The sequence below is a fragment of the Danio rerio genome, chromosome 3 (genome assembly GCF_052040795.2).
Source record: "Danio rerio strain M-AB ecotype USA chromosome 3, GRCz13ab, whole genome shotgun sequence".
NCBI lineage: Eukaryota > Metazoa > Chordata > Actinopteri > Cypriniformes > Danionidae > Danio > Danio rerio.
The window spans coordinates 42242954-42260000 of record NC_141023.1 but is presented as its reverse complement, the minus strand read 5'-3'; the positions used below and the strand labels follow the sequence as shown (position 1 = coordinate 42260000).

Sequence of the window (17047 nt, the reverse complement as noted above, 5' to 3'; positions counted from 1 at the left end):
AAACTAAATTAGCCGTGGTGTATGTGCGTGAAAAAGTGTGTATGGATGTTTCACAGTACTGAGTTACTGCTGGAAGGGCATTCACGTGTAAAACATATGGTGGATAAGTTGGCAGTTCATTTATGCTGTCGCGACCCCTGATGAAGAGACTAAGCCGAAGGAAAATGAATGAATGAATAATATATGCACCTATAATAAGTGGAAAGAAAGCAGTGAAAAGAGTGAAATATCTTAAATTTCATCTAAAATATCTTGATTCGTGTTCTAAAGATGAAAGAAGGTCTCAGGTGTTTGGAACGGCATGAGGGTGAGCAATCAATAACTGTATTTTCATTTTTGGGTGTACTCACCCTTTAAATATGCAAGACTAGTCTTACATGCCGTGCTACAACACACAGCGTTCATCTCTTGCTTTCAAAATATAGAGATATAGGAAAAAAATAAGGCCATAATTAAAGAGGTATATTCAATTCTCCAAGCACCACTACACCTCTGAATGAAGGTTTATTGAACAGCTATATCTGGCAGAATGCACATTTATCCCTCCTCCAAAAGACACATCAAGTGTATGTATTGCACTTGAGAGCTATTTATGGTAGCTATCTGATCAGGTGGTCATATTGTATATTTCTTCTTTATGTTAATCTTGAGTTAATCTTGCATAACGTCTAACTTGTTTCAATCATAATATTAACTATACTGCACTGATTAACTATAAATACAATTAAGCATTAGTAAATATTAAAGTTAACTTAACCTCAAGTTAACTAATCCTAATAAATGGAACCTTATTGTTAACTGTGACCAAAATAGTATGCATTGTGCATGCTTAAATAATAATAATAATAATAATAATAATAATAATAATAATAATAATAATAATAATAATAATAATAATATTAATAATAATAATAATAATAATAATAATAATAAAAGTGTCAAAAAAATCTGTGAATTAGCAACTTTCCTTATTTTGTGATTCATGTTTTTTTTTATTTATTTCTTTATTTTTGCTCCAATCCTAATGACCATTATACTGCAAATTTTCAAAGCGAAATTGAAAACATATAAAAATCTTTAATAAATAACTTTAAACATCCATTGGTTTATGGAGATGATGTAATATGCCTTCTGAAAAATCTTCTTCAGTTCATCATTCTCCAGTTCATCCATTTCAATCATTGGAAATCTTCTCCAGTTCATTTTCTCTGTTCAGTCAGACATAAATACTGAAAAGCTTATTTACAGCAGAACTACAATTCCAAATGAAAGGAACCTTTTTTTAAATGCCTGACATTGTAAAGCATTAAAGAAATCTGCTGTATAAAGTGCTTTATAATAACATGATGTGACTTTTTATTTGAATTAAGTCCCACATATAGACTCTGCCAGCATTCATGATGTTATGATCAGATGCTGTTTTGATTGTTTAAATTTATTGTTATTATTGAGAACAGCACATATTCGCATATTCCCATATTCATTCAACACAACTTAGCTACTTGTCATTTTTTGACCAGACACTTATATTTATTACACCTCTAATGATAAAACAATATAAGTTTAAATCATTTCATTATGGAATCATTTACTTTATTTTAATTTTAAAAATCCAAAACAACACAGACAGCCAATTAAACTAGCAACAAAGCAAACAGCACAACAACATTGCAACATTAATTTATAAATAAATGACTATTTCTCTGGCTTTTTAATTATTATTTTTGAGCTTATTTTTTAAATGTAAGCGTGAGAGCGGTCCTTTCTAATCTGAGTTTGCAAACCTTCCACTGTGCAAATAACAAGCTGCTACGCTGCTTTCCATTTAAGCTGTTCATTTGTCATTGGTTTTCATTTATTATCATACTAATGAATGTTACAGTTTTTTTTCCACATTCAGTTTTTTTCTATCTAAGGTCACTGTCAATTTATAAATTTAATTTTGAGATTTCTTTTTATAACAACATGTAATGTGCAAAATGCTATTTTTTCAGTTAGAATTTATGACAGTCTTTATTATTCTTTGTTAACATTGATAAAAAGACAGTTGTTCCTTGTTAACTAATAATTAATGTTATCATGCACAATTTTTGATTGTAATTAGTAAATGTTGAAATCAACAACTATAACTAAAACTACTAAATGAAATCTTATTGTAAATTGTGACCAAAAAAGTATGTATTGTGCATGCTTAAATAATAATAATAATAATAATAATAATAATAATAATAATAATAATAATAATAATAATAAATATTATTATTATTATTATTATTATTATTATTGTTGTTGTTGTTGTTGTTGTTGTTGTTGTTGTTGTTGTTGATGTTAATAATAATATTAATAATAATAATAATAAGAATAATACAAAAATACAATAATAATAATATGCAAACAGATACGAAAATACTTTCTAATTAATGCTATTTGAAAATGTAGCAAATGCAAGTTTTACTGCATTGTAAAAATGTATCACTTTCTACTTTTTGAAATATGCAATATGGCTTTTTTTAGCCTTACTGCAAAATTTACAGAAGTTAAACGATGTATAACTAAAAAAGAATAGTTGATTAACTATGATTAAATAGCTGAAAACCTGATTAACTTATCAAAATAAGTTAGTGACCTAAAAATGTTTGTTTTCATTAGTTTTTGTCATATTATTTTTATAGTGAATAAGCGCTGTCAAGTAAAAGTCAGAGATCAGTATATAAAAAAATAATTATATTATATTATATTATATTATATTATATTATATTATATTATATTATATTATATTATATTATATTATATTATATTATATTATATTATATTATATTTGTATCTGTAAATGTTCAACATTACAGTAATCAAATTTTTCATATTCATAACTTTTATTTCAGTACACAAATACATCAATGTGTTAGAAACCATTATTTTGCTGTTGTGCAATCAAACGCAATCAAACGTTTTGATGTTGACACTGCATATTTCATAATAACCTCAGAGTTCAACATCCCTGGAATGAGCACTGAAGTCAGTAAAGCCCAGCTGACATTATATTTCATCTCTCTGTTGTTTGGGTTTGTCTGGCTCCTTTTGGGAACAAACAAACTGACACACACTGACAATAAAAAAGGCCTTGTCAGTTCACTCCAAACAAATATCCCCTTCATATTTTCTCTCTCTCTCTCCTTTATTTCCTAGTACATTTATAGTCGCATGCTTTTTTCACCTTGAAACAAGACCCTGTCTGTAGCTGTGAGGATGGATAGAGGGTTCAGTTTAAGGGGGAAATGTGTCTTTTAACCCAATAAGGCATTTAATACAGTAGTGAGAGCAAGTGCTAAAGAGGGCACTGTGCACTGGGCCAGTACAATTTCTTAAAATAAAACATGCAATCCCGCATCTACCCAGGGAGTTTCAGACTGTAAGAAACAGCTCCAAAGGTCAGGAGCACCAGGATGCCGAGGATAATGAGATTATATTGAAATCATCCAAAAGTCTGTGAGTAATGCTCAGGCACTAGGGAAAATCCCTTTAAGAGGTTTCACTGCTTCAGTACAGTTGGCATTAGTGATGAATGCTGTACTTGTCGCAAAATATAAAGATACACTGTGTGCTGCATTTTCTGGATAAGTTACTTCAAGCCACGCTGGCTCACATTGTTATACTGGTTGCAAATTAACAAACTAACAAGATACAAGTTCAATTACTTAATCAAGGGATTACTTTTCTCTTTTTAAATAACTTAATACAACATAGGCTGATTCTGAAAACGATGTAGTGCTATGCATATATTTGTGGAAATCGTGAATTATGTAGCCAGAAGTACATATGGCTGCATTTTGTCTATAAAACAAATAATTAAAAAGGGTATGATGTCGTTTCCTTTCACGCTTAGCAGCTGAGCACGAGGGCTTGCTTTTTCTGGATTGCTTTTTAAAATTGTCGGTTGGGTTTTGGGAAGTGGGTGGGCGGGTTAATCTGTGTTTTTGAAAACACTATGATTTTAGGTAAGCGGATGGGTGGGTTAGTAGATTTCTCAGTCAGTCACTCAGTCGGCTTCTGGTGGATTTACTCGAGGACAGCAGGCGCGAATGGCACCCGCAAGAGAAATTTGAGATTTTTAAAAGCATACAAAGCAGCCTCTGGTAGATTTGCAAAAACTAAACCTGCAAAAAAACGTACCTCCTGTGACATGTTTGGCACTCTCCAGAAATGTAAATAAGAGTATGTTTTCAAAATGAACCTGGGTTTTCTTAATTACAGTGACTTATTATATATTTGGCTTAAATACTATAAATAATTTCTATATTTGGCTTGAATCAAGGCAGAGTAGCAGGATGTTTATATTTTTGTTATTTGTTTTTTCTTTGTCATATATATATATATATATATATATATATATATATATATATATATATATATATATATATATATATATATATATATATATATATATGTTTTTTATTATATATATATATATATATATATATATATATATATATATATATATATATATATATATATATATATATATATATATATATATATATATATATATATATAAAATATTATTTAATTTATTTCTTATTAGTTTTATTTTGACTAGAATAAAAAGTAGTTTTTAATTTTTTAAACATCATTTTACTGACAAAATTATTAGCCCCTTTAGGCCATTTTTTTTTCGATAGTCTACAGAACAAACCATAATTATACAATAACTTGTCTAATTTTAAGCTGTATAGAAGTGTCTTAAAAAATATCTGCTAAAATATTATTTGCTGTCATCATGGCAAATAAAAGATAAATAAGTTATTAGAGATGAGTTATTTAAACTATTATGTTCAGAAATTAAAAAAATAAATAAAAATCTGCTCTCTTTTAAACAGTAAATGTAGAAAAAAAAAATAAACAGGGGTGTGAATAATTCAGGAGGGCTAATTATTCTGACTTCAACTGTATATTAGCTGAATAATGATTTATTTTATTTGGAACGTTACTTTTATCAATACAATACTGTAAATTCCAAGAAGCAGAATTGCTGTATATATTTTTGTTACCTTGATAATTTGCTAATTTCTCAACTAAAGAAGGTTACATTTGTCTGACAATTGCACATAATTAAGAAACAGTGAACTGATTAAGAAGTTAATGTAATGTAATGTGTATTTATATAGCACATGTAATTGTGTATGAACATACACCTAAAAACTTCGCAATCATGAGGGGGAGGATGTCACTCCATCACATCACCACCAGCGTCCAGCATCCACATGAATGATGCGACAGCAGCCACGGGACAACAGTGTCAGTGCATTCACCACACACCAACTATTGGTGGAGTTTACAGACAGTGATAGAGCCAATTTGGTGGATGGGGATGATTGGGAGGTCATGATCGGCACCTGCCAATGAAGGAAATTTGGCCAGGACTTTGGGGTTACACCCCTACTCTTTACAAGAAGTGCCATAGGATATTTAATGACCACAGAAAGTCAGGACCTCAGGTTAACGTCTCATTCGAAAGACGACACTCACTAACAGTATAGTGTCCCCTTCACTTTACTGGGGCATTAGGACTCACACGGACCACAAGGTTGAGTGTACCCTGCTGACCTCACTAAAAACACATCAAACAGCAACTTAGTATTCCCATGTGGTCTCCCATCCAGGTACTGACCAGGCTCAGCCCTTGCAAGGTTATTTGGCCATGGTGTTGACATTTGATATAGTATATCATATGTAAAATATATGGTGTCAATACATTTAGCAATACATTGTCAATACATAAACATGTTTATATTTATATAGCTACTGTAAAATAACATGTGACACATTTAAAGGTGCAGTATGTAAGTTTGACACCCAGTGGTTGAACTAGGCATTGCATGCCCGTTTAAAAACGCACACAAGCGCAAGTTGCTTGAATGACAACATCAGCAGGAGCGAGCCTGACCATCGCACCATATTTTTTCACCTCAGATATTGAAAATAAAATAAACCGTTTGAAAAGGAACTTCAGTGCAAGCCAACACAAATCAGTGATTCAGCATGTACATTTAACATTTTTGGTTTAATATGTATTATTTAGATTATAAACCTTAACATTTTGTTGGAGTGCAGTAAGTTCACTATTCTGTGCATCTGAATGGCTTTATTTAAATTACTGTCATGTTTTGTCTGGTGCAAACAATCAAAACATTGCGTATCTCATCACGTAGCATGCTGCTAGGACATAGGGTTAAAATATAACCTGCTCACTTAATGTTTACACTCTTAATATTTATATTATTTGCAAATGAATAATCACCTTATGTGGAATTAGGAATCTGTGTCTCATTTCTGAGGCTGCTACTGTCCATTTTGGTTATACATACTTTGAGAGCCTTCATGACTGAATTAATGAAATATGTTGTTTTCCACCAAGGCAACCAAGAGTGCTGAAATATAATTGGCTGAACTGGCATTTGGGCGGGCGAAAAGAACCAAAAGAAAGACAGACGTTCCAGCATGTAATACACATTTTCAAAGTAGAATATTTGACTTAAGCATTGTTTTTCAGATAAACAAGAATGTTAACTTTTAGCATGTTTCTTAAATATCTGTGAACAAATACTTGTATGTTTATGCTTTAGAAGATTAAAAAACATACATACACCACTTTTTAAGAAATGGATTGGGATCTGCATGGATTTTAATCAGTATTGGGTAAATAAATTAGATTACCCACTGAGTCACTAATTTATTTTTGACTTTCAGACAAATTCATTTAAATACAATTGATGTAATTAGTAGTTTTATCATTAGTTTCATTAGTTTGTCATTAGTATGTTATGATGTAATTAGTATGTAATTAGTATGTAGTAATTGATAACCTTTTGAAGTAGCTTACCCAACACTGATTACGCAAATAAATCAACAAGATTAAATATAATTAAAATAACTAATTTAATAGTGGCATTCGTTGTTACATTTATTTCAAAAGTGAAGCCTAAACAAATGTGTTTAAAATGAAAGTGAATACAGTGTGCGTGCCTGAATGTGCTGTACAAAACACAAGTATGTGTGTCCCTAGTTCGGCATCAGTTTAAGTGTGTGCGTGCTTTGCACATTTTGCATGATTGATGTTAATTGCATTATGTAAGTTGTTTTGGTTATAAGTAGCAGCATGTTCCAAATGATGAAAAAAAAAAGCTACCTAGAGTGCGTTTACATTAGTGTAGTTCTGTTCTCTTGGCTGGATTGAGGTGAACCAAAAAAAAAAAAAAAGGAAATCATACAATAATGTTGTCAAAGATCAAGGCAAGGAAACCGTGTCATAATGTTAAATTAGACAGATAAACAAGACTCAGCTACAATTTGTGTGTGTGCGTAGTATTTAAAGTCCATGTATTCAGTTAGTAACGATCTTCTGCTTGCATTTGTGCTCATCACCGGAATTTAAAACAGGTGTGTGTGAATGGAGTGCATGTAGGGAGTTGTAGTCCATAATGTGGCAGATTTGTAATTCTTTAGCGAGCTGTGTGCGCTAGATCGCTGATGATCATAACACTTTTTTTTAGATTTAACTGAATTATTTATATATATATATATTTTTTTTTTTATGAGAATAGCCTGCACCCTCTGTTAATTTTAAATGAATGAAGGCATTTTTGTCTTAAGTTGTGTTCAACTGATGTGTTACTCTAGCATTGCAATCTCTGTAAAGTTGTAATAAAACTTGATTACATAAAGATTAACTTAAATTGACAGAGTAGAATCGTGCAGATTTCTAGTTTGCAGCATGCTCTGTTTCTGTATAATGAAAATAAATGTTGAAATTAAGTACTTGTCACTGTGTATTCACTCAAGATAAACAAGGAGACATAAGTCAGACTTTAATAGTGTGCTGAATTAAAAATAATTTCTCTCCTTGATCAATACAGTTATGATGTTTACTCTAAACAATAAGTTGCTGAGAATTTTAATTCAATATGTTGATGCACTTCCAACTGATACTGAATGTTGAGTGTGTGTGTGTGTGTGTGTGTGTGTGTGTTGGGGGGGGGGGGGGGGGCATAAAAATGTTCTTTTGCACATTATTTAACATAGGCTTATTCAGAAATAGAACGCCTATATACATTTCTGGATGTATGTATGGCTGCATTTTGTCTTCAAAATTAATGCTACGGGGCGGTATGATGCTGTTTCTTTTCGCACTTACCAGCTTACCTCTTTATGGACGCTTTACCGCTGTTATCAGTTTGACCAGTTAGCTCGCCATGTACATCATCGGACTTGAGACCAGAGAGGACTTGATGACGCAGATTGAGTCTGCAAAGAATGGTTCAAAAAAGTGGGTAAGACAAAAACACAAGCCAAAAAACGAATAAATAAATAAGGTGAGAATGTGGTAAAATTTGCAATTTGGGTAAAAATCAGACGAGGGCTTTTCTTTTTCTGGATTGCTTTTGAAAACACTGTCGGTTGGGTTTAGAGAAGGGGTGGGCAGGTCAATCCGAGCTTTTGAAAACACTATTGGTTGGGTTTAGGGAAGGAGGAGGGTAGGCCAGTCGATTGGTCAGTCAGTCAGTTGATAGTGGCCCCTGGTGGATTTATGCAAGAACAGCTGGTAAAAATGGCAATTGTGAGATAAATTTGAGATTTTAAATACATACACAGCTCCTCGAAAACACAAACTGCAAAAAAGTACATTCTGGGATGTATTAGGCGCTCTCCAGAAATGTATATAGTGATACGCTTTCAGAATGAGCCTGTGTTGGAAATAAAATATTGAGTAGGGGGCAGAGCTTTATTTTTGCTCATTATCCCCTCATAGCAAACTAATATTAATATGTGTGTAATATATGCTTTGCATGTTAGACAGTACCAATAGAGAAATCATGAAACCAGTGTGAAAACATGCATTCCAGAAAATATAGTAAATTATTTTCAGATTGATGCAATTACTGTATTTTAATCTGAATAGTCTAAGACAGCAGTCCTTGTGGAATTTGCATATGAAATGGCTTGCCTCTAATGCAAATTTCTTTTAACAGTATTGATGTATGAAATCAATGGCCGCGTTGACTGCGGTAAACACATCTTTACTCTCTTAATGAAGGAGATCATCATGGTTTTCAAAAGTTCAGGTCTCTGAAGACTTGTGATGGTCATGATGCTGCTTTTTTTTTATTTATCTGAAGCAGCTGCGTCAAAGCTAAAGTGGACCATGGCAGGGCTATTTTTGCCCACATACCCATGTGTAGCCTCCTTCACTTGTCAGCAGCTGAGCAGAGGCTATCAATCAGAGAATGTACTGTATGTGCTGCTGCGCTTGTGTTTAGTGTGCCGGTGATCTGCTCCTCAGAACCATATGAGGTCTGATCTCCTGTGGGCACCGGCACATCCATGACTCTCCCTGTCATGCTTACATCACATATAGGTCAGGGTCCTGTCACAACTGCGCACTTGAGACAGACATTGCCGATGGCCAGAAGGGAAATTGAAAAGATGAAATAAAACACTTTCTTTTCTGAAAAGGACTGCCTAAGATTGTACAACATTGATTTATTGATTGATTGATTGATTGATTGTATATACTTATAATGCCAGTCAACTTGAATAAAAAAAATAAATTATATATATATATACATATATATATATATATATATATATATATATATATATATATATATATATATATATATATATATATATATATATATATATAATAATAATTATTATTATTATTATTATTATTATTATTATTATATATTACAGCATATATTTGGTTCAAATCCTAGCTGAGCCAGAAAGACTTTTTGAGTTTGTATGATTTCTCTTTGTTCACATAGGTTTCCTCTGGGTGGTCCAGTAGTAGAAATTGGCCCAAACTGTAAAAGAAAACCCATAATTTTATGGTTTATTGCCAGCAGCTGAGGTGTCAGGGGAAAAAAAGTAAAATAACGGACATTAAATTACAGAAATTTACTGTAAAATAACTGGTTGATTTACAGAAATGTACTAGAAATTTAAATTTAAGGAAATTTAAGAAAACTTATTGTCTGTTATTTTAACAAATAAAAATATGGCATAAAATATGCCACAGGTTTCCTGATAATGATGTATCTTGGCTCTTCATAGGATAGTTCATGCAAAAATGCTATTATTTACTCACCCTTGACTTGTTTAAAATCAGTTTAAGTTATTTTTTTTATTTTTTTATTTTTGTGTTTTTCTGTTGAATACATTTTGAAAAAAATCTGGCAACCTGTATTGACTTCCATAGTATTTTTTTTTCCTACTTTGGATTTTAATGGTAAAATCTTATTTTGTGTTCAACAACAGATTAAAAAAAATAAAATAAAAATAAAAAAAAACTCAACCAGTTTGAAACAAGTCAAGGGTTAGCAAATTATTGCAGAATTATTTATTTGGGTAAATTGTCTCTTTAAGAGTGTTCTGTGTTTGCAAGGTTACTAGCACTACATGAAATTCCACTTAACATAGAATGATAATGAGAAAACTCTATGGGCTACTTAGTAGTCGCTGTCCATTTCCAAAGTGCTGAAATATAATCTTTTATGGAGTTGTATCCTGAACGTTTAACCCAATAATCATCACCTGGGAAAACAAAAAACGTTTTTTTTTTTTGTGTTCTGAAGAAATTCCAACAGTCCAAAACATATTAAAAACATTTTCATCACATTTATTTATTTTTTATGCTTTGGACTGTCGGAATTTAATTGCATTGATGTAGACATGATTAAGTGAAGATCATAATTGATATGTTATTTTACTGTGAAATAATGTTTTTGAAGGTGAAGGTAAATATTTCTTGTGTTGTTAACTATAGTATATTGAAATGACAAAGCGATTGTTTTTAATTATTGAGTGGCCGCCTAACTAATGAAGTAATGTGATTGACTGTGGGATAAAAGGGTAGAGTGAAAGGATTGTGTCACACACTGTGGAAGGCACTTTGCTGTAATCGTCATTTGTAAATAAGACCCAAGATCTTTTTAAGCAAGTAGTTTCTGTTGGAGAGATTCACTCCATTTGGTGGGGCATTTAAGATTTGTAATTTAGCAGGTTGTTTACATGCACAAGTAGCTTTAATAAACACTAATAGGAGAGTAGGGTGACAAGGTGGCACAGTAGGTAGTGCTGTTGCCTCACAGCAATAAGGTCGCTGGTTCAAGCCTTGGCAGGGTCAGTTGGCTGTTCTGTGTGGAGTTTGCATGTACTCCCTGCGTTTGCGTGGGTTTCCTCTAGGTGGTCCGGTTTCCCCCACAAGTCCAAAGACATGTGATACAGGTGAATTGGGTAAGCTAAAATTGTCCGTAGTGTATGAGTGTGAATGAGTGTGTATGGTTGTTTCCCCAATGATGGGTTGCAGCTGGAAGGGCATCCGCTGCGTAAAAACATATGCTGGATAAGTTGGTGGTTCATTCCAATGTGGCAACCCTAGATTAATAAAGGGACTAAGCCAAAAAAAGAAAATTAATGAATGAATAAAAGGAGGGTAGAACAACAAAAACAGTGCGTTTCTATAGTTTGTACACATGGCTCTTTGCAGATTTAGAATTAACATTTGTATCAGCTCTTGGTGCTTGTATATAGAGGCTGAAGGGATGGTGGGGTTGTTGAGAGAGGCCGCAGTTTGGGTTAAAGGTAGCATACGCCAGGGCAGCTGCAAAATCTGCCCTGCCAAGGACGCTGCGCTTCCAAAGCCTGCTCTGTGCCATTAAATGGGTCATTGACCAGCTAAATGGAGTCATTATGATGAGTAACTAAAAGAATAGCCCCCAAATCCTTGAACCTCGTCTCTGCTGAGCCCTGGGTTCCGCCGCTTTTGGGGTTTCACAGGCTTTTGCTGTATGAGACCTCTTTCAGGCAAATGCAAATGGCGTCCTGACCGGCTAATTATACCACATCAACAATTCCCCACTCTATTGACAGTCACAGGGCTTGGGAAATCCATGGGAAACACTTTTATTTATTTATTTTAGGTTTAACTAGTGATGCTGTTGTGACTCTGAGATCTCCTTTCAGAGCAGTGTTGGAAACAGCTATTAGCATAGATGCTAGCAGGCTAGATATATAAGCAATATCACATGAGTAGCAGTGCGACATGGCTGTACATTCGCACTGGTGGGAGGCGAGTAGTGTCCCACCAGTGACAATATGCTGCCATATTGCACTGCTACTCGTGTAATATTGCTTTTATACAACAGTTTGACTGCATAATCGTATATATATATATATTTATATATATATATATATATATATATATATATATATATATATATATATATATATATATATATATATATATATATATATATATATAAGAAAATCAAATGCAATAGACTAAAAATTATTTTGTATGACTACTTTCTTCCGCCACTCATTCACATCTGCAGCTGACAATAAAACATCAGAAACCATTGCTACTTCACAAACATAATTTTAGAGCTCATATTTGAATGATTCTCAAGCGTAATGTCTAAAGTAAAGACAAAACAGGTGATTTTGCTGACATTTTAAGATTATAAGGCTGGACAGCATGAAATGCCTTCAGTCTACAGAGATTTTCCAGTATTTCTCTGTTGCAACCGGGAGATCACAATAATTAAACCAAAAAAGCAGAGCAAACATTACCAGATTACTGTTGTGTTTGCGATAAGAAAAAAATGCAAAACACATTTGGACATTTCTTCTTTCTTTCTTTTTACTGAACTAGTCTGCAGTAACTAAAACAGGAAACTTTTTTCAACAAACAGATGGCCGACCAAAAAGTAACTCAGGGTTATAGAAAGAGTGGCCAACACAAAATACATACGTTACTGATTTGTGATTCTCATCTCACACTCAAAACACTACAATAACTATGGTATAAATACAGCACTACAACATACAAAAGAGAGATATCAACTTAGAATGTCACTTACCAGTTTACTATTGATTTGATCAGCTGTTGTTAGAAATTATGATTTTTTTCTCTTCTAAGGACTTACTGGCGGTCTCGGTCACCATCTGTGGATGGACAACGTCTTTGCTCTGCTCAATGACAAGCTAATGACTGCTGTCGCGCTGTCTCTCCATATATATAAGCATTTAAAATAGGCACTATTCTTATAAATCAACTGCATAGTTGCAATCTAAACAACTACATTCTTGCCTAAAAATGCCTCAAAAGTACATTAGGTTGTCCACAGCAACATTTTTGTCAAATTGTAGTGTCCTTCGCTTGTTTTTGTATATGGGTGAAGTAATATACAATCGTAAAGGGTTAAGAGGCTGGATTAGTGCTGTTTGCAGAATACCACACAGCTATCAGCCAATCAGATTCAAGAACAAGGCAGAACTGTTGTATAATAGCAAAATAAAAACTGATCATGCTGGAGTCTTTTGAATCAAGTCTTGAATCATGTAAACCAATACAATACAGTACTATACTATGCTATACTATACTATACTATACTATACAATACTATCTTATATGCAAGAACAATAAAAGCTATTGAGTGGGCACAATTGCTGATATTAAATAAATATACTAAAATACCAAGTTTACAAGTGTTAGATGGCTGGACTGTTTTTTTTTTTTTTTTTGTTTTTTTTCTTCTTTTTTGAGTGAATGTGAATTAACAAAACAGATATTAGGAATTAAGGGGAAATAAATAAAGAAAAAAACAACAACAACACAAACATAATTAGTAACGCTAATTACTGGAGTGTTATAGGGGAATGGTTAAAAATAGCATTTCGTTTCTCCCTTTCATGAAGTACAGACTTCTGAATTGTAGAGAACATTTTTTACAGAACCCAGAATAAATAAGGGCTCTTTAAAAAAAAAAAAAAAAAAAAAAACTTTTATTTATTTATTTATTTATTTTTTGCAAATTGTAAATTTCATGATGTTTTAGACCCTTAAATTGCATGTTAATTTAATTGAAAATAATCATTGCATGAAGCACAGTTAAGATAATATTGCTTAGAGTATCAAACAGTATGTTGCATACTTTATTAAATCCAAAACATAAAACATTTTAATGATTTACTCCATATCTGTGGTCCCCGGGCTCTTTTTTTTTCATCTTAACACAAGCCACTTCCTCAGAAAGACCTCAGGTGCCCTCAGATGTAATCATTCATCATCTTCTAGTCTGACTTTACTCTGCAGTTGAGGAAAGGATTCTGAACATTGTCCATCGGTATGTGCTAAGCCAATGCTGACTCTTTAAAAAAAATAAAAAAGCCTCAAAGGTCACAGGTACAGGCCTCCCCATACTCTGAATCTCTGCACTTCCAACACATCACCACACATACTAAAAAGAGCCATCTCACCCCTGAACATAACCGACTTCAGTTTTCCCCTCAGGCAGATGCCCAAGACCACTAACAAACACAGCTTCTGTCTAACAGATGTCAGACTGCTCAATAAACATTCACACAGTAGCTTTATCATTCCCTAGCTCTTTATTGTATGCTCCTGCATCGTCAGTGTCACAGACTATTGAGATAATTAAGCTGACACTTTTAAATCACCTAGATTGAACACTCGTCAAAGAACCAAGCGCATGTCAGAATCGTTAATTTGAGTATATGGATGTTATTCTCCAATGACTCAGCAATGTGTGTTAGATAGTGTTTAACATTATAATTAAATTGGAAAGATATGTTGTGATTCAATAAATATGTAACGTGTCGTTTTGTTATGAACAGCTCATTGTCACAATCTTCAGCAATCTAGTCTGTGCAGATCGCTGAAGAACTACACATCTGTCAATTACTACAAGTACTATTATGCACCACACACACCAATTCTTGATTCCCCCTAGTTACTCACACACAGCAGGAGCCTCCTAAAGGATTGATTTCCAGTACTATATAGGCATCTCACTCACACATACACGTTGCTGAGTCTTTGTTTTCCCTGTTACATTACGAAGGGCTCCATTGTCTTGCCTTTTTGTGTTTCTTGACCCTCGCCTTGTTTATTGTTTGATGTTGTTTGTCGTCTCTTTGATTATGTCCCCGACTACTATTTTGGATTGCCCATAAACTTACAGTTCGCTCCTATTTGAATTGTTTACTCAAGTTTGACTGAATAAAGAAACTGCATCTGGATCCTTTGTTGCCAGAACCATTTTTGTTACCCTCATAACCATAATAATAATAATAATAATAATAATAATTATATATATATATATATATATATATATATATATATATATATATATATATATATATATATATATATATATATATATATATATATATATATATTACGGTATCATGGGGGTAATACAATAGCGGAGTCGTGGTCACAGGCAGAGGTCGGTGCAGGCAGCAAACAGCATAAACAAGAAACAAGGCAAGAATAAAAATGCACAACAAGACTAGACCAGGAATACAATTAGTGATGTTACATGTTACAATGTTAACAAGACTCAGCAATGTGTGTGAGAATGTGAGGTATATATGTAGTCCAACTCAGTGTTCATGAGCTACAGCTCTGTGCAAGTAATCAGCGGTGATCCAGAACTTGTGTGTGTGTGGGATGCCTAATTGGAAATGTAGTGCATTTCAGTGGTAGAATTGTAGATAGGATGATAGTAAATGTTTTCCAGCAATCTACAAGGGCTAGATTGCTGGTACTCGTAACAACTAGGTTGTGCATTTTGCAGATTATCAATCCTCAAGCCTCTTAAACAGTATCTTTTGGATACCTTTGTGTTTTTACTATTTTTATAGTTAATAATCTTTTGTTAAATATTAAATTATATATATATATTTTTTTCAGAACATGCTGAGCATTCATTAGCACTCCAGTTGAATGTGCATAAAGCTCACAGGAAAAAAAAGGCGTACTGAATTAATGGAGTGTTAATAATCGCTAACTCATTAGTGTCATCTTATTTGCATAGCATATCATTGCATCTATTGAGCAGTGAATATTAATTTCTAAAGGCATGAAGTATTGCGAGATATAAATAGAGGAACTATCCATGGATAAACCACTTATCATGGAAAAAGTCAAAGCTCTGAAAAGAGCTGCTATGCAATATTATTAGTCTCCTGCTCTTCTTTTCAACAGATGCACTGCTAATAGGCTGGGATTTTCATGGCTGCATGAATATTATTATTAATTTTGGTTTTGTCACTTTAAAAAGGTTAGTAAATAGCTTTGCGTAATTAAAGTCCATCTCACATTTTTTGCATTCTCTTCTTGTTTTGATGTCTATCCAAAGTCATTGCTCTTACACATTCTAATGTGCAAAGTGTCATATGTATTTGCATGTATTTGAATACGAAAGTGAGCCTCTAATTAGTTTTTTTATTCTTTTTTTTTTCATCCACAGGGACAGGCCAGCTACTGATGGTGGATCTCAGACATGCGTGTGATCACTAGACAGTTTAACCGGGGTAAGTCTTTGTTTGGAACAGATCCATGACCTGAATAGTGGCTACTCTAAAGCCCCAGTGTCCTCCTCTCTCATTGGATCTGCCTCTTTATAAATCAGCTACTGTGAGACTTCAGTTATCGAAGCTTTCAGGCAGTCAGAGTTCAGGTCTGAAGCATGATTATAAATGCTTTCTTTCACTTTATTTTAGTTTGTTTATCCTTGGTTTGTTTATCCTTGATCAAATATAATGGAATTAGTTACACAGTGTGCTGAGTAAATGTCAGTATTTGCCTCAAATATTTTAAATGATTATTGGTCAAAGACATAACATTATCTCAGCTAGCAAAAATAAATAAATAAATAAATAAATAAATAAATAAATAAATAAATAAATAAATAAATAAATAAATAAATTAATTAATTAATTAATTAATAAAAATTCTAATAATTATTGGCAGGCATGCCAATGACAATTTTATTTCTGAAAATGCTCGGAGCTTGAAAAAATAATCATAATAAATAAACAAAATACTGGCTAGACAAAAAAAGTGCAATTTATTATTAGCAAACATTACAGGAATATTATATTTGAACATCCTAAAACAAGTAACATTCAAACTAAATATTTAACTATGATGTTTCAGAAAAAAAGGTCCCAATTTATA

At 32.8% G+C, this 17047-nt stretch overlaps 1 protein-coding gene across 2 annotated transcripts in view; it reads left to right on the top strand.

The window, feature by feature from the left end:
* The window catches only part of elfn1a (extracellular leucine-rich repeat and fibronectin type III domain containing 1a), a 191551-nt gene that overhangs the window by 103397 nt on the left and 71107 nt on the right, over positions 1–17047 (top strand). For both annotated transcript variants that reach the window (XM_087245003.1, XM_087245002.1), the window contains one exon: positions 16338–16401. The gene's annotated coding sequence lies outside the window, so the exon portion shown is untranslated. The remainder of the gene's footprint in view (positions 1–16337; positions 16402–17047) is intronic.